This window comes from Neophocaena asiaeorientalis, unplaced genomic scaffold (assembly GCF_003031525.2).
Source record: "Neophocaena asiaeorientalis asiaeorientalis breed wild unplaced genomic scaffold, Neophocaena_asiaeorientalis_V1.1 scaffold77, whole genome shotgun sequence".
Classification (NCBI taxonomy): domain Eukaryota; kingdom Metazoa; phylum Chordata; class Mammalia; order Artiodactyla; family Phocoenidae; genus Neophocaena; species Neophocaena asiaeorientalis.
Genome location: NW_020174645.1, coordinates 9,495,876 through 9,518,707, shown reverse-complemented (window position 1 = coordinate 9,518,707; position 22,832 = coordinate 9,495,876). Strand labels below are relative to the sequence as shown.

The 22,832-nt window shown below is 36.2% G+C and overlaps 1 protein-coding gene across 4 annotated transcripts in view; it reads right to left on the bottom strand.

Moving 5' to 3' along the window:
- The window catches only part of TAOK3 (TAO kinase 3), a 184,351-nt gene that overhangs the window by 115,663 nt on the left and 45,856 nt on the right, over positions 1 to 22,832 (bottom strand). The window contains exon 1 of one of the 4 annotated variants that reach the window (XM_024758479.1): positions 630 to 644. The exons of the other annotated variants lie outside the window; for them this stretch is intronic. The gene's annotated coding sequence lies outside the window, so the exon portion shown is untranslated. Of the gene's footprint in view, positions 1 to 629; positions 645 to 22,832 lie in introns of those variants that run through there. 4 annotated transcript variants of the gene reach the window in all.

The following is a 22,832-nucleotide window of genomic DNA, read 5'->3' as shown; positions in this document are numbered from 1 at the left end:
TTAATTTTAATCCAAACTACTGTATTTCTCACAAACAGGGAGTCATTCCATATTTCAACCCTTCCTTACAAAGTCTCTCAAATTCTAAGGCATTCTCACAATTTCTTTTGAACAATAAATTACAATTTTTAAAAAATTGAAGTGTAGTTGATTTACAATGCTATGCCAATCTCTGCTGTACAGCAAACTGACTCACTTATACACATAGAGATATTCTTTTTTTCATATTCTTTCCCATTATGGCTTATCACAGGATATTGAATGTATCAGGATCACAGGATATTGAATGTATTTTTTTAAATATCTTTATTGGAGTATAATTGCTTTACAGTGGTGTGTTAGTTTCTGCTTTATAACAAAGTGAATCAGTTATACATATACATATGTTCCCATATCTCTTCCCTCTTGTGTCTCCCTCCCACCCTCCCTAACCCACCCCTCTAGGTGGTCACAAAGCACCGAGCTGATCTCCCTGTGCTATGTGGCTGCTTCCCACTAGCTATCTATTTTATGTTTGGTAGTGTATATATGTCCATGCCACTCTCTCACTTTGTCACAGGTTTCCCTTCCCTCCCCCCATATCCTCAAGTCCATTCTCTAGTAGGTCTGTGTCTTTATTCCCGTCTTACCCCTAGGTTCTTCATGACATTTTTTTTTTTCTAAATAGTTGTTTGTTTGTTTGCGGTACGCGGGCCTCTCACTGCTGTGGCCTCTCCCGTTGCAGAGCACAGGCTCCAGACGCGCAGGCCCAGTGGCCATGGCTCACAGGCCCAGCCGCTCCGCAGCATGCGGGATCCTCCCACACCGGGGCATGAACCCGCGTCCCCTGCATCGGCAGGCAGACTCTCAACCACTGCGCCACCAGGGAAGCCCTAAATAGGTATTTTAAAATTAAAAGTGAATATGAAAGTTTTATTTTTATTTATTTATTTTATTCAAACGGAAAGTCACAAAAATTATAATCATCCTCATCAGTTCACTCAGTCCCATGTAATTATTTTTCATCTTGATCTTTTGTTAGCACTTCTATGAATTCATCAGTTTTCCATTAGAGTTCTGAAAATGCTTATTTATTCAGTTCAGCAGTATAGTCAGTTACCAGAAACCTGTGCTTGTCAGAGTCTTTTCCATGAATTCCTTGAAGATGAAACCCTTTTAGAGGAACATTTTTGCAAAAGCATCAGAGTACACCCAGAACTGTCTGTAAATGACAAAAGACTTAAAAATGACCATGGTTAAAGATTTGATGCAAGTTCATAATAATGCAATTGACAAAGAAATTTAGTTATTTCTGAGATATACATTTTAAAATAACTAGAATTATGACTTATAACATTATACCAGAACATATAAGATTTTTAGGAATTTTATGTAATGTCTGAAACATTTATATTAACATATTGCCATACAAGTAACCCAAAGAAAGTTTAGTATTAGTTGTTTTTATTTATTTATTTATTGTGGTACGCGGGCCTCTCACTGTTGTGGCCTCTCCCCGTTGCGGAGCACAGGCTCTGGACGCGCAGGCTCAGCGGCCATGGCTCACGGGCCTAGCCGCTCCGCGACATGTGGGATCTTCCCGGACTGGGGCACGAACCCGCGTCCCCTGCATAGGCAGGCAGACTCCCAACCACTGCGCCACCAGGGAAGCCCTTTTTAAAATTTTTTAATTTAATTTTTATTTATTTTTTTATACAGCAGGTTATTAGTATTTTGTTCTTTTTTATGAACAATAAATTACTAATTGGGGAGGACATATTAGTTTGAAACAACCCAATTAATGCTACTTTTGGATGCTTACAGAGGTCACTGAAAATAAAAGGGAAGTTTAGCAACTATTCTTGAGGGTGTCACCTTCTTATTGTAAGCACTAGATCAGTAATTCTCTAACTCTGATGTGTACCCATTACCTTGGTATCTTGTTAAAATGCAGATTCTGAATGTCAGTAGGTCTGGGGCCAGGGATTCTGTATTTATAACAAACTCCCAGGCACTGCTGCTGGTTTATGGACTACACTTTGAATTGCAAAGCACAAGATGAAACTGTAAACAAGGCTCTTCTTTCACTATATTTTTATAATTAAAAAATGTGTATTGAGGGAATTCCCTGGCAGTCCAGTGGTTAGGACTCAGTGCTTTCACTGCTGGGGGCCGGGGTTCAATCCCTGGTTGGGGAACTAAGATCTAGCAAGCTGCATGGCAGGGAAAAAAAAAAAAAAAAAAGCGTATTGACGTTCATTGGAAAGGAAAAGAACAGGCTAGACAGCTGAAAGGGGATGGGAGCTTTTCATAAAGTTTTTACTACTAATTTACCCTTGTCCCCCATAAATTCAAGTTCATGTTTATAAACCAGATTTTTTTTTAAGGCAATGCCTTTAACCAGAATTAACTATTTAAACTTAATTAAATAAAAAAGGAAAACCACATTTATTTAAAACTCTATTGTTCTCTACTTTCCAATACACCAAACAATTTCATTTTAATTGGTATACGTGGAAGTGTTAAAGTTAGAAAGGGAGCCCTAATTTGGTAGTAAAATCTGGACGATTTTACTAGTCAAAAAAAATTTCCCCCCTTCTAAATTCTTGCCATCTCTCAGGAGGTCATTAACCAATACTATAATTTTTAAATACATAACTTATGTCCTAGAGTTTTTAAAAGACCAAGTAGCTAAAGACTATATAAGATTCAACTGAAAGGATAACTATACCAAAAAAGTTAAACCAAAAATAGAATCCTTCAAATATATAAACATGAAAATGAAACTGAGCAGGACCCTGTGGGACCTTCCTGGATACAAAAGCCCCTCCAAGTCCCCTGTTTCTTTTTTATTAAAAAAAGTCTTTAGTCTTGGAGACCTTCCCTGAGTTCCAAATAACAGACTCAAGCAGTTAATGATTCGAACATTAGAGTCACAGCACTCCTAGTTCCTCCTGAAGGGATACAGATAACAATCTGCTGTGTATCTTTGAGTTGTTCTGCAGAAACTAAGACCCCCACCCAGTGAAGGATGGTGACTACAGACTGACCCCAGACTGGTTTGAACTAGAAGGTTGATGATTGAGATTCCTGAAACATTACCCTGTTACTTCACCACCAACCAATATGACTGGTTGAGCACGAGCTGCTCAGGCACCCTGCAACCCTCACCTCTAAGGCTGTCTTAAAAAACCCTTCCCTGAAATCCATCAGGGACTTTGGGTCTTTTGAGTGTGAGCTGCTCCTTCTCCTTGCTTGACACCCTGCAATAAACGCTGTACTTTCCTTCACCACAACCCGCTGTGAGTAGATTGGCTTTGCTGTATGATGGGCAAGTGAACCCAAGTTTGGCAACAATGATCTTCCAAAACCTTTGAAGAATATTCACTTGTCTCAGCACTGTTTTTCCTCCCTTCATATAGGTAAACTTCTTTTAATTTAACACGCTTAACACTTAACAGACTCATATAACCCTTGATAGCTATCTTGGGTTCAGAACACAGTACCCATTTAAAAAAAAAAAAAAGATAACAGCTCATAATGGCAAATCATAAAAGGCACAAAATGTGTTTTAAGATGCTTTTTATAGGTCTATGGTACCTAAGGTTTCCCACAATTTTGTGAACTATTATTAACAGAGTTCTATTTGAGTTCAGTTTAAATTACTAACGGTTGTTTCTTGTTTTTTAAATTGTTTTATTCTTTGTGGCTGACAACTAGGGGCGGAAACAGTTGCAATATAAATGTATTCCTGCCAGTCTCTGTTGAGGGAGTCAAGCTGATTTGATAGAGCTCAATTTGGGGGCAGTGGGTATTTTTTGCTTTCTTCTCCATCCATCCCCTTAACCCTGTAATTAAAGCCTAATATGTACAAATCAAGCAGGATTACTGGGCAAGAGCTATTTCACGAAGGTATGAATTGCTTCTGTGCTAGTTCTAGAATATCAGCTGGGAAGCATCATCAAAAGGAAATCAAGGCGATTCCTTTGCTGATAAGGAAATTGTAATGAATCTCTTTAGGACTAGAAACAGTCAGCTCAGTAATGCGAATACCCTTGTGTTCATCTGAACAATAACAATCTCCCCATTTACTATTTAGCAAGGATTTGAAAGAGCAGGACTAAAAGCTCAAAAGATGGAAGGTGTAAAAGAAGTCTCTTTTCTGTTCAGCACTTTGGCAGGCATAATACCGCATTTGCATCTGTCTGAGTGGTAACTTCCAAAAGTCTGAGAAAGTAAATGTGAGCTGAATATCAAGCGATAAAAGAGATAATTCTGAGCAACTGAGTGTGTGTGTGTGTGGACGGTGGGGGCTGAGTACCAAAGAGGTGAGCAATTAAGCATAGTGAAGAAAGATCACAAAGCTAAAACTCACCCTGAGTAAAGATGAACTCAGAGCAAGTTTTCTAAATCATCTTACCACATTAAATACACACACACTGAAAAAGCTTTAGCACGTTTAAGGATATTTTGCACAGTGCTCTTTTCTTCCTGAATTCTGCTATTGTTTCTGTTCATAAACAATTATATGTGTCCATGGTCTAATTATTTCCTCATTCTCTGCTCATCTCTCTCCTTTCTTAGGAACCTCTTTTTCACCTCCCTCATACAGCCAGAAATGACCAAATCCAGTTCTCCTTCAGTATTTGTGTTTTAGTCAGTTTTATATTTTTGTGCCCCCTCCACTACTACTCATTCATATCTGCCTGGGTTTCCTTGGTGCTTGATAAATGTTAGACAATATGATGCCACAAGTAGCTGCAAATGTCACCATCAGGAAGCCTTGATTACAGTGACTAAGAGGTGAAAACATCAAAGCAAAATAGCTAATGGAAGCTTAAAAAAAAAAAAATCCTAGCACTTAGCTGAATGCCTAAGAGGTACACAGAAGGAACTCAATAATAAAAGAACTTTGCTTCCGTGTTTCTGTGGAAATTTTAAGGACCTTTCTCACCACAGGCAACTTTGTACTTTGAAGCTAGACTCTTCCCCAAAGCTAGAAGAATTCATGAATGGTGATTCAGCAAAAATTTTTTTTTCAGTTAAATTTGCAGTTATTAAAGCCTGAAGTTGTGGTAAGGATAAGTCAGAGTTCAAAGCATGACAAGAAAGAGTGCATTAAAAATAAGAAAGGTTGGAGATGATCATATTATGATATATATTTTTTCTTCTCAGACTATCCCCCTTTAACTTTCACAGAATTACATTACTTATGAACAAAATTTAAATTCAAAATTTCTCTTTTAGGATATTTGTATGCTTTCAGATATTTTTCTAGTAGATGTCTTTTGTCATTCTCTGTCCCTATTCACTCATCTTTAAGGGGGGAAAACAAAACAAAACAAAGCATGACTTTCTGCACAGATCAAGGAAGGAAATTAGAGTGACCGGTGCTATCCTGTCAGGAGGCAGAGCAAAAAGGTTAGTAAGAGGAAAAACTAGGTCAAGCCCTAGGTTTCAGAATGAGTGATAGGGCAGGTTTTGGCTCAGTCTCATCGCTACTGCCAGTTACTGAAGGCAGTTTAAATGCTAGTTGAGAATATTAACTCAGATGCCAGATTACTTGTGTTTGAATCGTGCTTCCGCCTCTGACTTACAGTATGGTCAAGTAACTGAACTTCTCTAAGCCTCATTTCTCGTGGGTTAATAGGGGTAATAAAAATATCCGAAACTTATAGGATGTTATAAGGATTACATGAGATATTTCAGGTAGAAGGCTGTCACACATCAAATCCCATGTAATAAATTTATTAGCTATTATTGCTAATAAAAATAAATGGCAGGGGCTTCCCTGGTGGCCCAGTGGTTAAGAATCTGCCTGCCAATGCAGGGGACACACGTTCGAGCCCTGGTCCGGGAAGATCTCACATGCCGCGGAGAAACTAAGCCCGTGCACCACAACTACTGAGCCTGCGCTCTAGAGCTTGCGGCAAGCCATAACTACTGAAGCCCACGTGCCACAACTACTGAAGCCCACGCGCTTAGAGCCCGTGCTCCGCAACAAGGGAAGCCATCAATAAGAAGCCCATGCACTGCAACAGAGTAGCAGCCGCTTGCCGCAACTAGAGAAAGCCCCTGCACAGCAACGAAGACCCAAAGTAGCCAAAAATAAATAAATAAATTTATTAATAAATAAATGGCACTTCTCTATGTATACAGATAGTCCTATAAACAGTATGTTCTTAAAGTAACCCGTGTCCCCTGCATCAGGAGGCGGACTCTCAACCACTGCGCCACCAGGGAAGCCCCAGTAGTCCATTCTTAAAGAAGATAATCACATTATTTATTTCCAGAGACATGGTGTGCTTAAGATGCGGGTGCTTTGTACTGGATAAATCCAAAATGAAGAAAGAGTACTGTTGGTTACCTGCCTAACAGCTATTTCTTCCCATTATTCTGCTGACAGAACAATTTTCTGCCCTGTGATGATACAGGATAAGCCTTAATAGGTGTAAGCTAGTTGTAGTAATTTTTTAATTGTCATTGCCAGTGACTGATCTAGGGGTAAACATGTGCTCCAGTTTCGCTCAGTGCAACCTGAGGGGATGTCTGCTGGAGGCTCTGAATACTAGTACCTAATAAAAACGAAATCTCCCCCATCTGCAGGAAGAATTAGTAAGTTAGCAGTATTTTTCATGTAGCCAGTATGTATAATTCTGGAAAAATAGTTTCAAATAAATATAAAACAGCTCTCATTAATTTTTTCACAGTATGTTTCTAAAATGACAGGGGACAATAAGTAAGTTATTAACTAAAGGGAAGTAATAAAGACACACCTCCGATTGACTTTTCTACCTGTGGTAGACTTGTGTGGGATTAGGCATGTATTTGTGTATCCCTTGGGGATAATACTGTATCAGCTGATGTGAGTTAAGACAAGGAAATGGAAAAGAAAAAAGTTAAAGATGGTTTCAAGTCTGAGTGATTAGGATGATGAAACTGTCACAACTAAATCACTAATAGGGAGTACATCCTGAGGTAATACTGATGAGGTTTGTTTAAAATAGGTTGAGTTCAACATGAGAGCAAGATAGCTCAGAGGAGGCAGTTGGAGAAATGGGATACAATGTCAATTTTTTTTTAAATTGAAGTATAGTTGATTTACAATGTTTCAGGTATACAACAAAGTGATTGTTTTATATATATAAAACACACACACACACACATATATACTTTTCCAGATTCTTTTCCATTATAGGTTATTACAAGACATTGAACATAATTCCCTGTGCTGTACAGTAGGTCCTTGTTGTCTATTTTATATACAGTACTGTGCATCTGTTAATCCCAGACTCCTAATTTATCCCTCCCCACAATGTCAATTCTTAAAGTGTTGATTTTGGTGTCACTAGCATAGAACTGCCAACTGAAATCATGGATGGACTCTACAAGGGAGAGAAGAGTGTAAATGCGCACAGAACCAATATTTGAGTCCTCTAGAACAAGCTCAATTACTTTAACTGGTGGTTCTACCGTGTACTAGCTAAATATGTGAACCTGCTAAGTCACTGAAGAGTTCTAAGTCTCATTTTCCTCACCTGTAAAAGAAAAATAACTACCATATCAAGTGTTTGTGAGAAATAAATAGCATAATGAATTAGCACGATGACTAATATATACGTTCTTAAGCATATGTTTGAGGTCAGAAAGAGGTAGGACCATGAAAGGAGTCAGAGAAGAAGTGACAGGTTCATGCATTCATTCGTACATAAAACAAACCAAAGTGTATCAAGTATCTACAATATTTAAGGCATTGAGCTGGAATAGAACCCAGAGAGGATAAAGTCATATTCAGTTCAAATTCAACCAACATTTGTTGAGTACTTTCTTGTGTTGGACATTATGATATGCTTTCATTTATCTCACTTAAGGGATATAATACAATGTGGGAGATTTTCCAAAGAGATCAGGTGGACAAGTTAAATAAAGACTTACAAAAGATGATTAACATTGGCAAAATGGAAATTATTGGTGATCTTTGAGAAAATCGTTTCGGTTTGCCAGAATGGGGTTGGGATGGGAAGAGAAAAAGGGAAGGAAATGTAGGCTGGGGTGGGGCGTGGGGGGCAGGGGTGGGGTTAGGTGGTTTACAGGCACACTAGGGTAAAACAGGAGAGTAGTACTGGTTTTTGTGGATGAATAGAGACTTGTGCTTGCTTGAAAAAAAGAGAGAAGAGGTCAGTGGAAAGGAAGAGACAAGGACAGCTAATACTTAGACTTTTTTTTTTTTTAACATCCTTATTGGAGTATAATTGCTTTACAATGGTGTGTTAGTTTCTGCTTTATAACAAAGTGAATCAGTTATACATATACATATGTTCCCGTATCTCTTAGGCATTTTTTTAATTGTGACAAGGAAATACTCAGATACACTTGAAAAAGAAAACATTTTCTGCACAAATTAGTCACTCAATGAATGAACAACTATTCAATACTTTGGTAGACTTGGTTTGATAAAGAGACATGGAAGAGACAGAGACTTTTCTTAACTATGATGACTTCTTGAGATTTTAAGATAGAGAAAAAAATTTTTCTACAAGTGAAAATCTCATTATTCCAAATACTATTCAGTATAAGTATTCTTCGTAACCACATACAACGTGTGCCGAGATCTCAGGGGAAGGTGAGTGGAACTGTGCTCTACTATCAGTGAGAATATCTTCAGCACCGCACACCTCACCCCATTTTATCTCAAGGGCCAGTGGACCCTACCAAAACACCAAATGTACTTCTAAACACTTACCCAAACAGAAGGACAGATCCAGGACCAGAAAAGGGATAAGTGAAGTACCTGATGCCATTTCCATTCTTTCATTTACTTCCTTCCACTTATTCCTTCACTAGAGAGAAGAGATTGGCCCTGTTTCAACTTTGGCTCCTACAGACTAATATGATTTTAATAAAAGATATATTATAAACCCTAACCACTTTTAAAATTGTAACCTCCCCCATTGTCCATCTTCTCTGCTTTTATACTCCATAGCATTCATCACCTTCTAATACACTATGTGCTTAATTTTTATGTGTTCTGTCTCCCCCTTCTAGAATGTAAACTTCTTAGGGCTGGTTTTCTTAGTCTGTTTTGTTCACTATTGCATCTTCAATGGCTGAAACAATGTTGGACAGACAGTATGCAAAATATAGTTCATGAAAAACTGAATAAATCAATCAATTCCATCATAACAAAAACAATGTTGTAAAAAGTTTCTTTTGCATGGACTATGTTCCATTTTTCCTGTGTTAATGTTACTTTGCAAATCTCATATTATTCCATATGAATTGGTTTTTCTCAATTAGACGGTAACTTTCTGGAAGATGGCTCCACATATTATTTTTAATTATTTCCTTATTGCTCTCATATTTTAAATGCTAGCTAGTAAATAAAGTCTAGTTAACTCTTCTTTACATTCCTGGTCCTTCCCTTTCCTTTTGCTGCCTCACGCCAATGCCACTTTGCTGGAAAGAGTTTGGCACCGTTTCAGCGAAGTCATTCTCCAAACTACTTTGTTATCAAGTGATTGAATAGACTATGGTTTTAAGTTGTTGAAATGGCAAGCAGTGTTTTTCAAACAGAATTATTTTATGAGTTCCAATGCAATAAAATAGTTCAGTGATTCAACGGGCTGAATTACATTTCATTCACTTAGAGGGAAATCCCACTATAGACAACTGAAGAGAACTTCTCTCTTATTTTTATTCTCCAGATACTTCACATTTGGTGAGATTTCTCAGATTGAGTAATTGAACCCTCAAAGGTCTCAGAATAGACAGGGACTGTTTGGACTAGGCTAACTACAGAGTATTTTAACCAAAAAGAGGCTTTCACCACTTGGTCTTCAATTACTGATTGTCTGTTCCTAGACTTCTTGGGATGATATTTGATTATTTCTTCATAACCTGGTTTAGAAAAATTACCATAATTTATGATTACAAATAAGGAACTCCCTAAGTATTCTTCAACAAGTTTGTAAGGTTGCAATGTTCTCTAAAAACAATGAATGTAACTGGAAATTAAGACAATGTGAAAATTAGCCTCTGATAAATATCATTTCTATTGCTTTAAGGCTTTTGATTTTTTAAAGTCACATGAGTACAACCTGTATTTCAGTTTGTTTTAATCTGTGGCGTTTTTAGTAATTTGTTCAGACAGCATTCTCAAATCTTGATGTGTAACAAATTTAGGAAAACTGATTGGGCCTAAGGACTTCAAGAATTTCCATTCAATATAAAATTATGGCCATTTCTTCCTCATTTACAGTTGATATAAGAGGCATATGGCAAACTAGAAAGAACATGACACCTAGAGTTAGAAAGGGATATATTTAAATCCTACTCTGCTATTTATTAATATGGTCTTCAGCCTGCTACTTGGAAAGGCAACCACAATTAAGGGCATGGGGTTTTGATTAAAACAGAACTGCAGGGCTTCCCTGGTGGCGCAGTGGTTGAGAATCTGCCTGCCAATACAGGGGACATGGGTTTGAGCCCTGGCCTGGGAAGATCCCACATGCTGCGGAGCAACTAGGCCCGTGAGCCACAATTACTGAGCCTGCGTGTCTGGAGCCTGTGCTCCGCAACAAGAGAAGCCGCGATAGTGAGAGGCCCACGCACCGCGATGGTAAGTGGCCCCCACTTGCCACAACTAGAGAAAGCCCTCGCACAGAAATGAAGACCCAACACAGCCATAAATAAATAAATAAGTAAATAAATAAATAAAAACACAAAACCAGAACTGCATTCAAGTCCCAGATCTATCCCTAACTAGCCATATGATCATGGGCAAGTTTTAAAACTCTCCAAAGTTCAGTTTCCTCATCTGTAAAATGGACATAATAAACATATCTAACCCATAGGACTGTATATTGTGAAGATTAAATAAGACAGTGCATATAAAGTGTTCAACAAGGTGGCTGGCACAGAATAAGCATTCAATAAATTCCATCCATTACTACTAATAAATGAAATAATTCAATGTGATAGTCTGTGTGGAGCATATATATAAAGTATGAAGTACTTAAGTGTTAAATTTTTACTATCCTATATGTCAAAAAATGGGCTCAATTGCCCATAATTCAATTATTCTCCCCTCCTGCTCTGGATATATTAATAACATTCAATACTATATTAGAACTAAGGATTTGATCAGTCTTCTTTGATATTTAAATTTTGACATAGAAATCACTTTTAAGTAATTTTATGTTCTCTATAAAGAGAACATCATATTTTCATAAAATAAAAAAGAATGTGTAAAGGATCCTATGTCATTGTTTGGATCAGATTTTTCATGTTCTATCCTTTATTTACCAATAACTTTCATTATATCAATACTGTGCCTAAAATTTTCATCTTGACTTATTTTATCTTTAAGTATTGTGAATGGAATGAAATTTTTATTCTTCTTCTCCTTTTTTAAATCCCCACGTTTCCCTAAAGTCCTTGAGTCTAAAATTAACATGGATCTGTCCTTTTATTTAGTGGACACTAATGTTCATTTTAGAAATATTATTTATGCCTAGAATAATTAAGCCACAATGGTAGGTTCCATCTTTAAAAGGCAATTATTTTACATACTATACTTTGGGCCTCAATCATTTGATTGTAAACTATATATATTTAACATTAAACTTTTGCTCTGAGAGTTTGTTCTAGATCAGCACTTTCAATTAGAATGTTTCATGATGATGGAAACAGTCTACATTTGCACTGTCCAATATAGCAGCCACTAACCACATGTGGCTATTGAGCACTTGAAATGCAGCTAGTGTGACTGGGGAACTGAATCTGCAATTCTGTTAAATTTTAATTACATTGTAATTTAAATAGCTACCTGCCTAGCAGCAACCAGTTGGACAGCACAGTTCTAGAGAGTTCAAAAAACACTGGTAATTATGTTGAAAATGAATAATACTGATTCTCATAACTAAACTATAAAGCTTGTATCACTGCTGCCTCAGGCACTTTTGACACATCTCTTGACTAATTGTGCAAGAAGTACTGAGGTTTCAGCACTGTTCTACCACTTTATAAATCAACCTTCCACTAGCCCCTCCCTCCCCACCATCATTGGGGGCCTCATACTCTCTCTTTGAAACCACTTGAGAAACAAAAAGTTAAGATCTAAAAATCTAACCAGTAGTCTAACTCTGACCCTAGGCTCCTATGGTAATTCAACTGTTTTTATTGGCTTAACCTCTGAGGGATGGAGGTATTGCCACCAATGCCATCTCTGTCATATACCTTCTCCTCAGACTAGTCACATTTAGTTAGCTCTTGGCCATGCTGTCTTTGCTCTAAACAGGAATGAAACAGAACCACAATAGGAAACAGGAACTGTTACATTTAGTTATCACGTAGCAGTGAGAGTGTATATGTATATGTGTGTTTTCACAGGGTCTAGGAGAGCAATTCTACCTACCCCTTCCTTCCTCCTCCTGTTAGACAAATTTCCAAGCACTTGATAGAAGAGTCCCACAACTAGCTAGAAGTAATGGTTTCCTCCCTGAATTCTTAGTGAAGTTCAGAGAGTCTTTCCTAAAAGATTTCTAAATGCTTAACTCCACTCAAGGAAATGGTATTTTATTACTCAGACACTATAAATGTTAGGCTGCATACTGCTCCAATGAGTAGTTTTAAGACTTGTTACCATCTTCACTGGTCAGAGTAAAAAAGGGTTTGGCACTACAAGGTAGATGCTGGTACTTGTCCTCAATAGCTGCTTGAAAAAGGCTGCTAGAATTAAGTTTGGTCTCTTTTTACATTTAATAAGAACATTAAAGCTTACATATGGATAAAGTGCTTTCTTTCACATACCTAATCACATTCAATTATTTTAACATCCTGGTAAGATGGGAAGATGTAATGATTATTCTGACTTTTTTATGAGTGGCATTTGATTCCCAGTTTCTCACATTTTCTGGTACACCAATATTTCTACATGGCAAGAGGGCTACCCAACAATGGCTCTGGGAAAAAGTGGACACTGTAGAAAAAGTCTATGATCCACTTCTTTATGATATTTGGGTGTAATTAATTGAGCTCACAAATTTAGTCCCTGAAACTTTTTCATTCCCTTCTTTGTATATTACATGGTTTTAAAATGTTTTAAAAGGAAAATTATCCATATTTTGCTTGGGAAGATTTCTATTATTTGTCTATTTAATATATAATATTTATTTGATATAATCTGTTAAATGTTTATAATCATCCTTCTATTATATTGTTACTAGTCATATAAATAGGTTTACCACATATGCTTGGTGATGTTGGTAGCTCTTTTCTCCTAGTTTAGGAGAGAGCATGGAGGAAGGATTTAAAGTATAGGACAGAAAGAAGTCAAAAATATGTAAGCCATTTAGTGAAGATAACCTTAATATGTTCTGAATTTTAGAGTTTTAGGGCAGTTGGAAAACTAATCACATTCATAAGACATTTTACAACTACATTATTTCCTCAGTAAATCTGTAAATAATAGCTACTGGCTATATCTACAGAATTTGTGTAGATATTCACAGATTGCCTATAGTGCTACTTTTTCTTATAAATGTTTCGTGGATATTCATGCAGGTTTTTAAAATTTTTTTAATTTTTTTTATTTCATGGCCACATCACGCAGCTTGTGGGATCTTAGTTCCCCAACCAGGTATCGAACCCGGGCCCTCGGCAGTAAAAGTGCAGAGACCTAACCACTGGACTGCCAGGGAATTCCCCAGGTTTTTTTTTTTTCCAATGTACAATTAATGAACTCTGTCCAGAAAAGGTCTGTATTGGCCTTTCCTTCAAAATTAAAGCAATAAAATTGCAAATCAGTTGTCTCAGTAAAAGTAGGAGCTAAAAGAACTCACAAATAAGTTTGTTATAATGATATTTGTCTCAGTAAAAGTGAAGGCTAAAATAATTCATAAATAAGTTTGTTAAAAGGATCTTCATCATTAAGTAGCGAAAACTCTTACTAGCGCTAGATTAAAAACATGGTCTTGCGCCATCCCCTGTAGGAATGTCACAAGACTAAGGAGAATTCATCTCATTTAGAGATGAATAATAAGAAGGAAACAGCATCAAATCTCTGTAAAAATATTATAAAAACAAAACATAAAGAAATAGGGAAAAGAAGTGTCAGGTGAAGAACTCTCTTCAAAAAGTGTCATAAATAAGATGGAAGCTGTATCAGAACATACTGCCAATGAATTAAAAAAAAAAAGGAACTCAATGAAATAACTGCTGTATAAAACAGGAGCTCATAGCAGGGATATAAGAGTTAAGCCAAAAAGGGAATGAAAGATGAATTGGCAGAAGTCAAGAGAGATGTGGGAATAAAATAAAACCACTACCGAAATGCAGCCTGCACTGGAAGCAGGACTAAGAACTTGTAATGCTGAAGAAAGCATGATATAGAACTGAGAAAATTAACCAAAGGGCCCTGAACAAAGTTTTAAAAATGAGAGAAAATTAGAGATTTTAAAGATGAACATATTCATAATCAGTATCCTGGAAGAGAATGGAAATATAATAAAAATTTTAAATTGAGATAATTAAAAAGAAACTTTCTAGGAATAAGACTTAAAGCTACATACAGATTGAAAGCGTCCACAGTATCCCAGAGAAAATGATCATAGAATAAACACTGAAACGTGTCTTAATTAAGCTACTAAATTCCAAAGATTAAAAGAAAAAAATTCTTCAGGCATTCAGGCAAAAAGGCCCAAGAATAAGTCTAAGAATATTTGCAACCTAAAGACTACCATAAATCCAATATTCTTCCACTTGAATTACTGGTTTAAGAATTAACATTCATCATCAAAATAGTTTTTCACGTGTGTATTACTTATTTCATAAAAGAAACCTTAGACAAACATTATAGCTATAGAAAATTAAGTTAAATAAGTAATACTTATTTACTTAAGAGTTGAATAAAACTGTAAAACCTAAGTGATTCCTTAGCATTAAGGATTAAAATTTTTAAGAAAATCTACTACCTTAATTTATAATTTTTTTTTTTTTTTTTTGCGGTACGCGGGCCTCTCACTGCTGTGGCCTCTCCTGTTGCGGAGCACAGGCTGCGGACGCGGAGGCTCTGCGGCCATGGCTTACGGGCCCAGCCGCCCTGCGGCATGTGGGATCTTCCCGGACCGGGGCACGAACCTGTGTCCCCTGAATCGGCAGGCGGACTCTCAACCACTGCGCCACCAGGGAAGCCCCTTAATTTATAATTTAACATTTATTAAGACTAGTTAAAAGTTCATAGAAGAAATACGGTTAAATTATATAAGCAATTGTGATTTTTAAAATAAGCAACAATGCCACAATTTTCAATTATATTAGTTACCCATGTTTCTACAATCTATAACCAGTCATGTATATTTTTTTCTTTTTCTTTTTAAAATTTATACTAGGGAAGCAGCCGCATAGCACAGAGAGATCCGCTCAGTGCTTTATGACCACCTAGAGGGGTAGGATAGGGAAGGTGGGAGGGAGACGCAAGAGGGAAGAGATATGGGGATATATGTATACGTATAGCTGATTCACTTTGTTATAAAGCAGAATCTAACACACCACTGTAAAGCAATTATACTCCAATAAAGATGTTAAAAAATAATAATAATGAAATAAATACATTTATACTGGAGTATAGTTGATTTACAATGTTGTGTTAAGTTTCTGCTGTTAACCAGTCATGTCTTGAACAATTGCAATAAAGTGAGATATTTTTCTTGGGGTAGGGAAGTGGATAGTTGTCAGAGAATAGTTTCTTAAAATTATTTATTTATTATAGGTTTATTACTAACATCCAATTCAACAGACATCACAACTTACAAATGTTTTATAATTGAATTATTTACAATATCCGTAAGACAGCTTCTGTTAGCTTCATTTTACAAATGAAGGAATGAAAACAAAGCTAAAGGAAACTAATTGCCCAAAGTTGCATATTCAATCAACAGAAACAGAAGAGTATCACTTCTACTATGAATTTTTTGTTTGTCTCTTTAGTCACAGCCTTGCACTCTTACATTATTTTTGGCTACTGAATAACACCGATCTGAAACAGAGGCCTGTAGTATCATGATCTAGCACAACAAAATCACGATAAGAGTGCTGAAAGATTGGGGAGAAAATACATTTGGGAAACACAGCAGATGTGAATTCCATCAATCAAAAGCACTTATCTGCTGAGGCTCTATTCTGCTGAGTCTTGTATTAAAAATCAGAGTGAAAATGAAACTGACCAAAAAAAAAAAATCCTTATCATTAAAGAGGGGGAAAATGAAGAAAGGGTGCTAAACAGCTATTAATTAAAGAGTTAAAAGCAAACAAAATGACATCTTTTAAAAGTGACAGTTTAAAACTCATATATAATAGATAGCCAACCACCTACGGGAAATGCTGGATCCCAGTAGAAAGGTCAGGCAGTATGTTCTGACACAGCTTCCATCTTATCTATGACACTTTTTGAAGTAGAAGGTGTTTTCAGCTGTATTACAAAGAAAGTAAGGCCATTTCATAACTGGGACATCTAAGATCATTGTCAATAGCAACCCCTTTACAAGGTTGTATTAGATACTTTTTTTTTTTTTGCGGTACGCGGGCCTTTCACTGTTGTGGCCTCTCTCGTCGCACAGCACAGGCTCCGGACAAGCAGGCTCCGCGGTATGTGGGATCTTCCCGGACCGGGGCACGAACCCGTGTCCCCTGCATTGGCAGGCGAACTCTCAACCACTGCACCACCAGGGAAGCCCATATTAGATACTTTAATGGTAATTTTTTACACAAGATAAATGACTAAACTGTCATTTGTCAGTAATCTGAGGCCAAATATTTAGAGAAATGAAAACCCACCATTTTACATTAAAGGAAAACAAAGACCACTTCTTATGAAGAATTCAAACTGGAATAGATAATTACGGCTCATCTAATTTGGTGACTCAGTCCAAGAAGTTATTTACCATCATTGCCCTTGAAGTTCTCTTTGCCCTTTCGCAAAGTTATTTGTTAAAGTTTTCTCCACTCCATGACTTTAATCTTGTCTGCCTTTCTCCAGAAGTAGTAAAATGAATGGTACTGCTAGTGGAGAAAACGAAGCCTAAGACAGAAGTTCTAGGCTCTTCCAAGACCACAAAATGCAAATCTTTTAGCAGTGATATTTTAATTTCCATAACAGAACACACCATCCATATATCTTCTAGAGTTATAACTGTATATTTGCCTAGGATTTCCTGAAATTAACATTACAGGAAGTCTCCAGCTTGCAAAAGTGTTGGGTTCCAAATGTTCACTTCCAAGTTAAGTATCTGTTTTTATCCACAAATCAATGTTTCATAAGAAATTTAGGTTAGTTCACAGAGTTTATTAACCACAATGCAAATCTAATACCTTATTTTGCATTTCAAAATATCTTTAAAAGTACTGTTGAAATACAAGTAATTATGCAAATCAGAAAACATTCAATTGAGTAATACTTTTAAAACTATATCTTGAACTAAGATAGAGTGCATAAAAATGATATAGTAAATGGAGACGAGACTATTTTAAACTGAACTTTTGGATTACTTAAAGACTTTAGGGACTACTGACATTAGTCCTGTATTAGATCTAATTTCATTAAAAAGTGTATAGCTCTTTTATCTCTCAACACACAATTTATCATTAGCACTAAAATCACAGAACACCAAGGTTAGAAAAGACTTCAGAGATCACATTCAGTTTGACCTTACTTTGGAGGTGGAGAAACAGACCCAGATGGAATAACTTAATATAAGTTACACAACCAATTAGTTCTGGAGCTGAAATTCCATCCTAATTTTCATCCAGTATCTTTTCCATTATAACAATGCTTAGCAGTCAATGCCATATTTTTGCTCAGAAATAAAGTAAAAAGGAAATATTACTATAACCATTTTATCAGCATAATTTAGCATTATCTAGTGACATTGGGGATGTGCATACCACATGACTCCCACATGGCCACATGAATATTCATTAAGGCATTGTTTGTTATGGTAAAAAATGAGAAACAACTTAAATATCCATCAACAGGGAAAAAAATAACTATGGTATAATCATCTGATGTAAATGTCATACCATAGTTTATTTTTTTATTTCATTATTTTATTTTATTTTTTATATTTTGACTGTGCTGCACGGCACATAGGATCTTAGTTCCCCGACCAGGGATCGAACCTGTGCCCCCTGCACTAGAAGCACAGTCTGAAACACTGGACCATCAGGGAAGTCCCTGCCACACGATAGTTTAAATCAAATGCCATACCATTTGATTTAAATTTTTCATGTAGAAGTCTCAAAAACATAATGAAAGAAAAACCAAGTTGAAGAACTGTATGTATGGTATATTGAAATTTATGCAAATGTCAACACAAGATCTATATATATTAGTTGTAGAAGAACACATATAATAAGAGTACAAATTGGAAGGGAAGGGATACACACCAACTTCAGAAGAGTAGATGGATCTTAGAAAGGAATGGGACTGGGAAGGGGTATAAAGAAGACTTCAATTATATAATGTTGTATTTCTTTAAAAAATTAATTCTGAGAGATAGGTTCATAGATGTTAGTTATAGTCTACATGTTTGAAATACTTTTAACATTAAAAAAAAAATCCTCCTCCCCAAAAAGAGGAGGATCTAAAAATGGACGAGACTAGATTGAACAGTTACTTGAGGTGTTTATGAGAGTCTTGGGAAAGAGTGAATTATGTACACATACATAAAAGAGAAAAGTTTTGGGGGGTAAAATTAACTAAATTGTGAGTGTAAATGACAAACAAAATTAATGGAAAAATAGTAAATAAAGGAGACTGTGAATTTTGGATTGGATAATTCTCCAAGTTCACCATGAGCTGGTTGGTATTGATGTAGGACAGTTTGGCTGCTCCTGGGATATTTTTAGGATGGCAAGAAAAGGAAGGTTATTATGAGGTATTAATGCCAATAAGGGCACTGGCAAAGATCACAAGGTGGATGGGATGGGACATCACATATATGTGACCTAAAGGCTGTTTCTAATTATTTAATTTCTTAGATCTCCCCTCAATTTATTCCTAATGCTAATGTCTAAAATATAGAAAGAACTCCTACAACTCAACAACATAAAAAACAACCCAATTTAAAAATAGGCAAAGGATTTGAATAGATATTTGCCCAGAGAAGACATACAAATGGCCAAAAAGCACTTGAAAAAATGCTCAACACTATTAGTCATTAGGTAAATGTAAACCAAAACCAGAATGGCTATAATTTTTTAAAAATGGAAAATAAGTGTTGGCAAAGATGTGAAGACATTTGAACCCCCTTACATTGGCGGTAGAAATACAAAATAGTGCAGCTGCTATGGAGGACACTTTGCTGGGTCCTCAAAAAGTTAAACATAGGGACTTCCCTGGAGGTCCAGTGGTTAAGACTCCACACTTCCACTGCAGGGGGCACGGGTTCAATCTTCAGTCCAGGAATTAAGATCCCACATGCCACACAGTGTGGCCAAAAAAAAAAAAAAAAAAAAAGTTAAACATATTATTACCATATGCATACATCCAAAAGAACTGAAAACAAGGACTCAGATACTTGTGCACCAATGTTCACAGCAGTATTATTCATAGCCAAAACGTGGAAACAGCCTGTGTCCATCAACAGATGAACAAAATATGGTTTATACATAAAAAGGAATATTATTCAGCCATAAAAAGAAATGAAGTTTTGGTACATGACATCCCATGGATGAGCCTTGAAAATATTATGCTAACTGAAATAAGACAGACACAAAAGGATGGATATTATATGATTCTACTTGCATGAAATATCTTGAACAGCAAATTCATGGACACAGAAGTAGATGAGAGGTTACCAGGGGCTGGGCAAAGGGTGGGGAATGGAGAGTTAGTGCTTAATGGGTACAGAGTTTCTGTCTGGGATGAAAAAGTTCAAGAAACAGTGGTGATGTACCCAAAATTATTTGATTGGGATAAATTTCTACAAGTGGAATTGATGTGTCAAAAGGTATTTGTAATAACTACAATACTTAGCCTTACTATAATTTACATTTTTAGATTATTAATAAAGCTTAACATTTTCCCACTTAATGATGAACTATATGTAATCTCTTTTAATCACATGTCTAGTCAAATATAGGAGAACAGGTCTAGCGAAATTTAGTGATCTTGTAAAGGTTTATCACCTCTTCATGTTTTGAAAGTTAGGCTTACAGAAGTTTTTTAAATCATCACTTCCTTGAAGCTGATGCTGCCAGCACACGAATAATGAAACAAGACAGCATACTGAGAATGCCAGGATACCCAATAGGATATAACATCCTTTTTTTTTCTTTCTGTTCCCCTTGTTAAAATATGTATTTTTGCCTAGGGAATGAGATATTTGTTTTGGCACAAGCCCACCAATAAATAGCTTCTTGCTACCATTTTATATACACTTTGTTTCACATTCTTGATTATCAACCCATCTCCCTGCAATCTGTTGGAAGCCCAGAGCAAATAAGTTTATCAGCTCATAGTAATGACTAGCATTTTACAAATAACATAATTTGTAATAATTATGATTGATTAGTTACATGCTGGCCAACCACAACGGACTGTAAGCTCATTGATACAAGGGCTGTTTTACTGTGAAGGAAACAAAAAAGAAAAAGCAAAACAGACTTTCCATTAGCACACTGCTTTGAAGTAAAGGGGTGCTTTCGCTGATGGGAGTTGACAAAAAAATAGGGTCCCCAAGCTGTAATATTTCGAAGTCAGAGTAGATGAATTTAAAATGAATCACACTGCTATTTATAATGATAATTACAGCATGGTTTACAGCAGAAAACATTTGGAAACAACCCAAATGTCCATCAAAAAGAAATTGGTACAATTATACTTGACTACTGTGTAGCTAATAGAACCAGAGACAGATCTATAGCAAAGATGTCCTACAATGTATTGTTAAGTAAATAGTAATAGGCATGATATGATTACATTTTAAAATAACATTAATTGGGACTTCCCTGGTGGCGCAGTGGTTGGGAATCTGCCTGCCAATGCAGGAGACACGCGTTCGAGCCCTGGTCCGGGAAGATCCCACATGCCGCGGAGCAACTAAGCCCGTGAGCCACAGCTAGTAAGCCCACGTGCCACTACTGAAGCCCACGTGCCTAGAGCCCGTGCTCTGCAACAAGAGAAGCCACCACAATAACAAACCCGTGCACCGCAACAAAGAGTAGCCCCTGCTCGCCACAACCAGAGAAAGCCCGCACGCAGCAACGAAGACCCAACGCAGCCAACAATAAATAAAATAACATTAATAATATGAACAATGTTAAAGATAAAATCAAATTTAGAAGAATATGCTTCAAATTGTTTAGTGACTATACCTGGTGGAGGAAAGGTTGGTATAACTGGTAACTTTTATTTGATTGGGAACATCTACTTTCTATACTGTGTATTACTGTATCATTTCAAATACAAGCAAGTATCTTTAATTAAAAGTAATTTTAAACAACAAAATTAGTAATTCTGCCTTTGGCTCATAATTAAAATGTGTGCTACAGCAATAAGTTAGATTACAAAATATTTCAAGAAAAGAAATCATAATGTAAAATTCCAGGAAAATAATTTCCTACCATCACTTATATTTTTACTAAGTAAATAATTTCTTTCTTTCTTTCTTTAGCTAGTTTATTTATTTTTTGGCTGCGTTGGGTCTTTGTTACTGCACGCGGACTTTCTGTAGTTGTGGCGAGCAAGGGGGCTACTCTTCGTTGCAGTGCCCGGGCTTCTCATTGTGGTGGCTTCTCTTTGTTTCATAAGCCTCCAGGATGATGGTGAAGGGAAATCTCAGGATGGTAACTGTGCAGTACTGTTATAGAGAAAACCAGTCCAGATTGGAGCAGAAGGACATAGGGATCCGATAGGGAAGTCTTCAAGAAGAAGATGAAATTGATAGATTATCTGATATATCTGAATATACTGAATGGCTATATCATGAGGATATTTATAATTCTGGTGTAGGATATGGCAATTAACACACATTAACAAAAGAAAAATGAAGCAATGCTTTACTCTAAAGAAAATGAACTGTTACACAGAGAAAGCAAATTTAATCATTGTACACTAAAAATCACAGCTGTGAATAATACACAGAATCAGGATAATAGAAGCATTTCTACTGAGCTAACCAAAAATTATGGTATAACTGTGTATGGAAGATGGAGGTCAAACATGTGTGTGTGTTAAAAAGCTAAATTCTCATCTTTTATCTAAAACTGAAGTACTGAGATGGCAGTATAAATATGTTCTTTAGAAAGAGAGGAAAAAAATCAGAGAAAACCTCTATAAAACTTTAAACTAGTTGCTTCTGGGAAGCAGGATTTGGGAGTGGGAATAGAAATGTGAGGCAGGAGACAACTGTTGATTATTATAAGCTTTGAAGAAAATTTTGACTTTTTAAACTACATAAATGCACAATCTTGATAAAAATTACATTAAAAAATCAATGCTTCTTTGGCATAAAACACTATTAAAAGACAGAAAGACAACAGATGGGGAAAATATTTGTCTCATATCCTATAAAGATAGTCATTATCCTAAATATATAAAGAGCACTAACAACTGAAGATGAGAAAGTGAAAAAAGGTATCAGAATGGGCAAAAGGAGGTGAATAGCCAACTTATAGAACTATAAATGGCTAACGAACATGTGAAAAGATTTTCAATCATAGTAATAATCAAAGAAATGTAAATTAAATGATATTGATTTCTTTATACCAGAGCACCAAAAAATAACTTATTTTTAGATTTTTACAGCACATTAGGCAGTTTATTCTACTTACAATCTTCGCCCTACCAATTGCTG